Below are 8207 nucleotides of genomic sequence, written 5' to 3'. Positions count from 1 at the left end.
TTCGCATACCGATCCACCTTAGTCAGCTCGCCTGGAACGATACGCAAGGCAAACTCCATCTTATCGGTGAAGTTGTTGGTGTATTCATCAACTAACATACTGCCCTTAGTTAATGTCAGGAACTTGTTCTCCAACTCCAACAGATTTTGAGCCGAGCAGAACTTGCGCTTAAACTGCACCAAGAACTCTGCCCATGACAATTGCAGTGGCTCGTTAGGGCTCAAAGTCTTCCCTAGAGTGTTCCACCAACGAACGGCTCCACCTCGGAATTGACGCACGGCATAGATGGTTTGCAACTTACCTCTACAGCCACACGTCATGAAGGCTAGCTCCATTTCGGAGATCCAATCCATAACCCCAATCGGATCCTCCTTTCCATTGAAGGTCGATGGTTTGCAAGTTAGAAAGTCCTTGTACTTGCATCCCATTCCATCATTCCTTCCATCACGATTGTCTTGTCTAACTATCGGTGGGTTGGCTTGACCAACTGATCCACTGAAGTTTCCACCTTCCGAGTGCCCTTCATTTAATTCAGGCTCTTCCACACGAATCGATAGTTCTTCACGATTTTGTTGAAGAAACCGTCTAGTTTCCTCCATCTGACGATCCAACATCGTCTGAATCATCAATTGCACACCAGCCATGGTTATTGGCTCAGGTGTTGCTGCTACAACAGGTCTTTGTTCAATCACTGGTGGTTGATTCCTGTTTTCATCAGCATTTCCAACTCCACTTCTTGTTCTCACCATTTTGATCTACACACCGAATAAGGTGAAATTAGATCCTTATTCACGATAGATATTCAAATCATCCTTATCACTCCGAAACGTTTACATGCTAGTTCTAATATCGTAGACGTACGCTTAGAATCCTACACACATAAAGTTTCTAGATCCGGTCGGCAACAGACCATAGATCCGAACAAATAATATCATATATGGCAACATATAACATTTAGCACATAAAAGCATTTTAGGCAACTTTCCTAAAATAAACTAGTGCTCGTGTCTAAAACATAACAGACACACATCTCAAAATTCCACTTAGCATTCTAAGTTTAAGTCTAGAAATCCTAAAAATTCCTAGTTCTCTTAAACTAATGCTCTGATACCAACTGTGACATCCCCAAAATCTCGGCCAGAAAAGACCGATTTTCATTTATGCTTTTAAAATAAATTCAGAGTAAATCCTTTTGATTTGAAAGAGTTGCGGAATTTGTTCCCAAAAACAAAACATGATAAAACAATGTTTACCAAAGCATTTCATAAAAGAAATGTATTTTCATTATAATCAAAACCCGGGGTGTTATGTTCCGATACAGACCAATAATCATAAACGAATACATTACAAGTCATATAACAAATATAAACATATGTAGACTTGTAAACAAAACAACTTGATGGTTCATCCATCTTACGCCCTTGCGCCACTTCCTGTAATACAAATAAAACTGAGTGGGTCAGGCTTGGGAGCCTGGTGAGCATATAGGGTTTTCAACCCACAATAAATAATTAAATTAATTATTATCAACCAACAATAACCCAGTTACCCATTCCCGTTATTCTCACTTTACGTCCCTAAAATAACTAACACAAGAGACCTAATCTAAGAATATTTTCATCGGGGTGACAACACATGCTGCGGGGTTTCCTCAGCAATATAAGTCAAATAAGGCAACCATGAGGGGAATGGAATACAACGAATGAACATCCAAGTTCATTAACACCTACAGGTTATGAGCCTGCTAGCGTTCCACTGGACTATCTCGAAAAGTCTGTGGTTGTCATCTAAATTCCGCTAGATGACTGGATCACAACAACAACGAGGCCTCTCATCTGTTTATTACACACCAACTCTCTACCCATGTTCTACCCAACATATTGGTAGATAAAAACATACATTTTTATACATATTTTCAAAACCTGTATAGCATGCTTGATCAATACATTTTCCATATAACAGATGAGGCACACACACTTAACACGTATTTCGTATAGAAATAATCAGATCTGTAAGATAGAAGAAAGTGAATATACATTCACACATATAACAACAAAATATACACATAACACGTATCTCGTATAAAATACTTCATAGTTATACGTTATGAGAAAGTAACAACGCATTCACACGTATAAACGACAATAAACTTAATACCCTCGAACCATACTTGTATTATTATTGCGTTTATGAAAGGTAGTATACACTCACTTGATCAGAAGATGATCGGACAGCACTACGGCTTGCGAAAGTAGTAATCCTCCGCAGATCTGGAAGATCTCTACGAAAATCGAACTTCTCGCGGACAGAGCTTCGGCTCGGAAACCGCACTTCTCGGGATCTTCGGGATCTCGGGACTCGCTTCGGGACTCGGGAATATTATCGGGGCTTCGGGATGGCTTCGGGGGTAAAAACGCAGAGCTTTGGCACAAAAACGAGAGGAAATTAGCAAATAAACCCGGACCCCTCGCATCCTATTTATAGGAGGCTGGAAGCCTCTCGTACGCTTGTACGCGGGGCGTACAGGCTCCGAAATGCGTCACTGCATGCGTCATCCGAAGTGTCGACACTTTGGCTGTACGCAGGGCGTACTCGAGTACGCGGCGCGTACCTCGGATCAGAGCTGTGACTCGTCTCCGGATAATGCTTCCGAATTTTCAATTAAAAATAAATACAAATTAATTAATAAACTTTGGAAATTCATATCTTCTTCATACGAACTCCGTTTTCGACGTTCTTTATATCCACAGAAAGGTGAGACTACGCTCTACAATTTTCATTTAGACTCCGTCGGCTAATTTTGACTTTATTTTTATTATTTATTTTTAATAGGCCGGGACAGAAAATTTCGTTATAAATTCATAACTTCTTCGTTTGACGTCCGTTCTCGCTTAACTTTTTATCGATTTGATACTAACAACGAGATCTTCAATTCTCGTTTAGATCACTAAGGCTAAATATCGCTCTAACGTAAATCTCACTTTTTACGTTAATCAGCGTTGCCGGTTCTGTCGCGAAACTTCGACAGGTCATAACTTCTTCGTTATAACTCGGATTTCGGCATTCTTTATATCTTCGGAAACCTTGTTTCAACTACTACAACATTATCTAAAGATATCAAGTTTATTTTACACTTAAATTTTGACGCTTATTTTTTTTATTCTTAATTAATCAAACCACATAATTAAGCAATTAAGCACAAAACACATAATACTCAAATAATACAATCTTATTATTTCAAAACGGGTTACAAAGGTTAACCTAGACCATTACATTGCTAAAAATGGCAAGCCTGGAAACACAGGCGTTACAACTGTCATGAGTTGGCTTGTAGATGTCTAAGATGTTGGACATAGCAAGAGTTGCTATAACGCTCATGAGTGCTCATAAGTTTTGAGTATTGGATTCAACCCACACTCTCTTGTATCACTTCATGGAATTTATCTCGAGTGATTGTGAGATGGTAATATCATATAAGTCTTCAAACCTAGAGATATGATTTGTTGACTATGAGTTGGTTATACATTGATTGTATGAAAACGCATTGGTAAGTCGATGTTATAAAACGTCCCTTTGTGTATAATTCAACGAGTAGTAGAACAAGCATATGAGTCAAAGTTTATCTATTCCTTCTTGGATTAGAAGCGATATCTGGTCCCCTCGATGATTTTTTTTTGACCTATGCATCGGGCCCGGCCAGAACTAAATTGATGTGTTCGATTAAGTTCTATGTCAAACAAATCGGAAATCGGGAAACAAACCGTTGGACAATAAGTAAGACATTGTTCCATGTATTTTTCTGGCTGATATCTAGAATAGAGGATTATATGATCACTTATCTTAAATGACGTATCATCATCATCTCAGTTCTGCGATACCTTGAAAGAGCTACGATTGTTGATCAGTTCCTGAAGTCATTCTTCCAGTTATAGTTATTAGACTTATCCAAGTGGACGATTATTGGATTATGTTTCTAAGTTCATAAGTATTTCTGGAATGTACTTGACCCGATTGGCATGGTCTATTTGGGTTGCATGGCATCGTAACACTTGGATAGACTAAATGAGAGAAAAGACACTTAAGGTATATTAATTTATTATAAGTTCTATTATATTAATAATATTATTTAATTAGTATTGATCAAGAATTAATTTGAAATTAATTAAGTGATGAAAAGAGACTAATTAAATATGTGGGGTTGATTGAGTAAATCATCTATTCTTGTATTATGGGATAATGATCCATGGTTTATTGAATTGGGCTAAAACCTATAAAGTGCTCCATGGATAGTCTATAGGGGTTATAAACCCATGGATCATGGAATATGGAAAGCCATGTTAATTAGGGTTTACATGTTGTAAACCTACTTGTGACACAACTATAAAAGGACCCCATGACTAGCAAAATCAGCACTACTAAGAAAAGAACAAGAGGGCCATCCGATTTTGAGTGTTAGTGAGCTTCTCTCAAAGTTATTCCAAGGGTTGTAGTGTTGTGTGAGACATTTGAAGCATCACATTTCAGGTGCTAGGCTCACAAGGTTCTCAATGAATCCAAGCAACAAAAAAGGTATGTTCTATTACTAGCTATTATGTTTCAAAGTTCCCCATGCCATGCTAGTTAGGTTAAGAGCCTTGTAAAATCAAATTTGCATGTATCTTAGTAAAACATGGATCCAAGGTTTCTAGGGTTGCATGTACACCTTAGGAGTGTTAGAATGCTCAAAACCCTTTAGTTAGGGTGATGAGGGAGGCGGGGTAAAGGAGTTAAAGTCCTTTAAATAGGGTGCAAACCCGAATAATTAGGGTTTTATCAAACATACTCAAATCGTCGAGTTCAATCCTCTGACTGCACGAGTAGACTTCACATTCCACGTGTTCTGATCAACTCCTACACGATGAGTTGGGACCAACCAACTCGTCGAGTAGTTCCTATAATATGAATAAAATTCTAAAGTTCCGCATCCATGAAATCAGGGTGTTACACTTCGACCCACAAGTACAATGTGGAAGACTCACCTCACAATCTGATGAAAAGTTCAATGGTAAACTGCTCCAACTACCGGCTGTACAAGTCACATATTCAACAGATAGAGACCCAGGCTCAACTATTATTTAAAATACCTAAAATACCCTTAAGTCAAACTTGGTCAAAGTCAAAGTCAATGAGTCAACACAGCCAAGTCAACTCAGCCGGGTTAACTCAAGGCTTGTACGTTGGGGCGTACTCCAGAGGTACACGAGGTCTACAATTGTCTGAGGCATCAGGGCCATATCTTCGTACGCACAATGTACCTTGCGGTACACCGAGTGTATGCAACTAACCACTTCTTAATCCTTTCAGCCCTTGATTCTTCAACATAAAGCTTCCAATTCCAAATCCAAGGCTAAAATATCCTCAAGAGTCATAAACTTTCCAACTTTATGACTTTGCATGTCCATTAAGTGCTTAAAGCACAAAAACTCAACATCTTAATGCATTAAGACCCCCAATAGCATGCATGGAGCAAAACTAACCATCAAGACCACATTTTTATGACTTAAGACCCCTCCTAAGGTCTGAAAGGAAGACTTATTGGCTCAAGAACATGCTATGCTCAAGAATCACCATTTTTGGTATAAAAAGTGTCTTAGAAGAGGAAATGACTAGATCTACAAGATGGAGTGATCAAGATGTAAACTTTATACCTCCTGGTGGTTGCTAACAAGAAGGAAATCCTAGTTTCAAGATGCTTCCAAGCTCCAAGCTCTTCTCACCACCTTCTTCTTCTCTAAGAATTCTTCCAAAGCACTCCAATGGACTTAAAAAACACTATTCTCACTTAGGGTTTTCTTGGGGGTCGATTTCATAGAGGGAGGCTGATGAAGAAATGAACACGAAGCTATACTGTTGTTTAAATATGAGCCAAACCCTAAAAAATTAGGGTTTGTGTAATCCTCACGTACACCCCGCGTACGAGGTGTATGCCCAACATACTAGGGCGCACCATAGTACGCCTAGCATACACAACGTACGCTCGGTATACTAAGTCGTTGGTGAATCTAAGTCGTTGAGGCATTCCTGTGAGTTCATCCACCTTTTGCTTCTGTAATTGAGAAAATGAGGACATTGATCATATGTTTTTTAGTTGCGAATATGTTGTTGTGGTGTGGAATTGGCTCGGCTCTTGGGCTTTTTTTTTTTTTTTACCCTTTGGTTCCTAACAACCTTTCGGAATTTGTGTCTATGTTAAAAGCTCCTGTTACCTGTAAGAATTTGGTGTTCCTTAGAAGTTCGTTATTGTATTTGGCTCGTTGGTTACTTTGGAATGCAAGAAATAGGTTGTTGTTTAGCAAAGATAGAATTCCCTCCTTGAAGACAGCGGATGATATTGAAGTGACCACTATAATTGGATCAAACACAGGTCAAAATTGGTTTCGTTAGATTAGTCTATGTGGATATGTAATCCTATTTTAAATTGTTTTTTGTAATGTTTCTAGCTTTTTTCTAGTTTTCTTTTGTGTGTTAATATACACTGCTATTCTCAAAAAAGTAATTTGGTCAATTGGTTTGGTTGATCGATCTTTCATGGGAATTAGGAATGCATACATTAATCAAGGCTAAGTAATTTGGTCAATTGGTTTGGTTGATCGATTCCTCATGGGGAATAAGGAATGCATACATTGTTGCTTTCCTATTTAATATTTTGATTAAGGCAAACCAAACCGTATACATGTACACGCTCGATAATTTTGTATTTAACGTTTATATCGACGTTATTTTCTTTTTATATTGATGTGTGAAATAAATTAAGCATACATTGTTACTTTCCTATCACAAAAATAATAGTTCTTTTTACTCATTCGTCTACGTGTTGAGATATATGTTTATACAATTGTGAGTCGATAAGGCTTGCATGCATAATATATTGATAAAGTGTTAGGCTCAATTTAATATATTGATAAAGTGTTAAGTTAATTTTGTTTTGACGTACAAATTCCATGCATTTTCTGCGCCACATGTTCAATCTTGATAATTGAGATATTACTTGATTTTATATGCCCCTTCAATGTTCCAAAAGCCATATACAAGCTACTTCGTTCTTCGTTCCTTTCACTTTCTTAATCGACACACACACACACTATACACGCACATATATAGTCCTATATGTATATATATATATATATATATATATATATATATATATATATATATATATATATATATATATATATATATATATATATATATATATATATATATATATATATATAGATACACATTCATACAACGGTCAAAGAAAAACAAAGATGGTTGGGAAATTGGAAATGTGGATGAAAGTATTGTCGGTGGGTTTTGAGTTTGTACTGGAGTTCTTTGAAGCTTTCAAGATTGTAATTCATGAAACAACCCCACGAAGCATTTCTTTCACTCCTTCAACACCTTACATTGGTCTTCTTCCTTGAACAAATTTTGTGTAATTCTTTTATTTGATTTTGTTCATAGATTCTTGTTTTTTTGGTTGTGAAGTCAATACACGAGTCATACATCGAATTATACTCTTGATGGAGTATCTTTTGTATACGGGATATATATAAAGGTTAGTTATAGTTTTCATGAACCTTATGTGTTATTATGATCTTGATTTTTGATTAAAGTATTGTAAATTGAAGTGATCCTTTAATCAAGATTGAGATGGTGTATCATTTTTATGCCATTAAGCGGATTTCTTTGATAGTATTGCTTTTATTATGCTTTTTTGTTTATAAATTTATATACATATAATCATAGTTTAATGATGATATGTATCTTTTACAAATTTGTAGGTTCTCTTATTTTTATTTCCTTATAGTTGAAAAACTGATAGGTGGACTAAACTTATCAAATGGGCATTTGGTCTAGTGGTATGATTCTCGCTTAGGGTGCGAGAGGTCCCGAGTTCAATTCTCGGAATGCCCCTTCTCAGTTATATTTTATTTAAAACTGGCCCAAGTTTTCAACTTGGTCCTTCTATTTTACTCAAAATGGCAACTTTGCACCGATTTTTTAATTCCAAAACAAATTGTAAAGTTATGGACAAATATTGGTCCTTGTATTTTACTCAATAATGGCAAGTTTGGTCCGATTTTACAAATATAAAACAAAATGCAAACCTAGGGACAACTTGGAGGATTTCAACTTGTAATTTTGAGTAAAGTATAGAGACCAAATTTGTTTTTTCCTTTTGA

The 8207-nt window shown here is 36.7% G+C and overlaps 1 non-coding gene across 1 annotated transcript; it reads left to right on the top strand.

The window, feature by feature from the left end:
* The first annotated feature begins 7866 nt into the window (after window positions 1-7866).
* TRNAP-AGG (transfer RNA proline (anticodon AGG)) lies at window positions 7867-7938 on the top strand. The gene has a single exon. It is a non-coding gene; the product is annotated as a tRNA-Pro (tRNA).
* The last annotated feature ends 269 nt before the right edge of the window (window positions 7939-8207 follow it).

The sequence above is a fragment of the Lactuca saligna genome, chromosome 7, assembly GCF_052625555.1.
Source record: "Lactuca saligna cultivar CGN05327 chromosome 7, ASM5262555v1, whole genome shotgun sequence".
NCBI lineage: Eukaryota > Viridiplantae > Streptophyta > Magnoliopsida > Asterales > Asteraceae > Lactuca > Lactuca saligna.
Note: the sequence above shows the minus strand (reverse complement) of the source record. Positions and strands in the feature narration are given on the sequence as shown.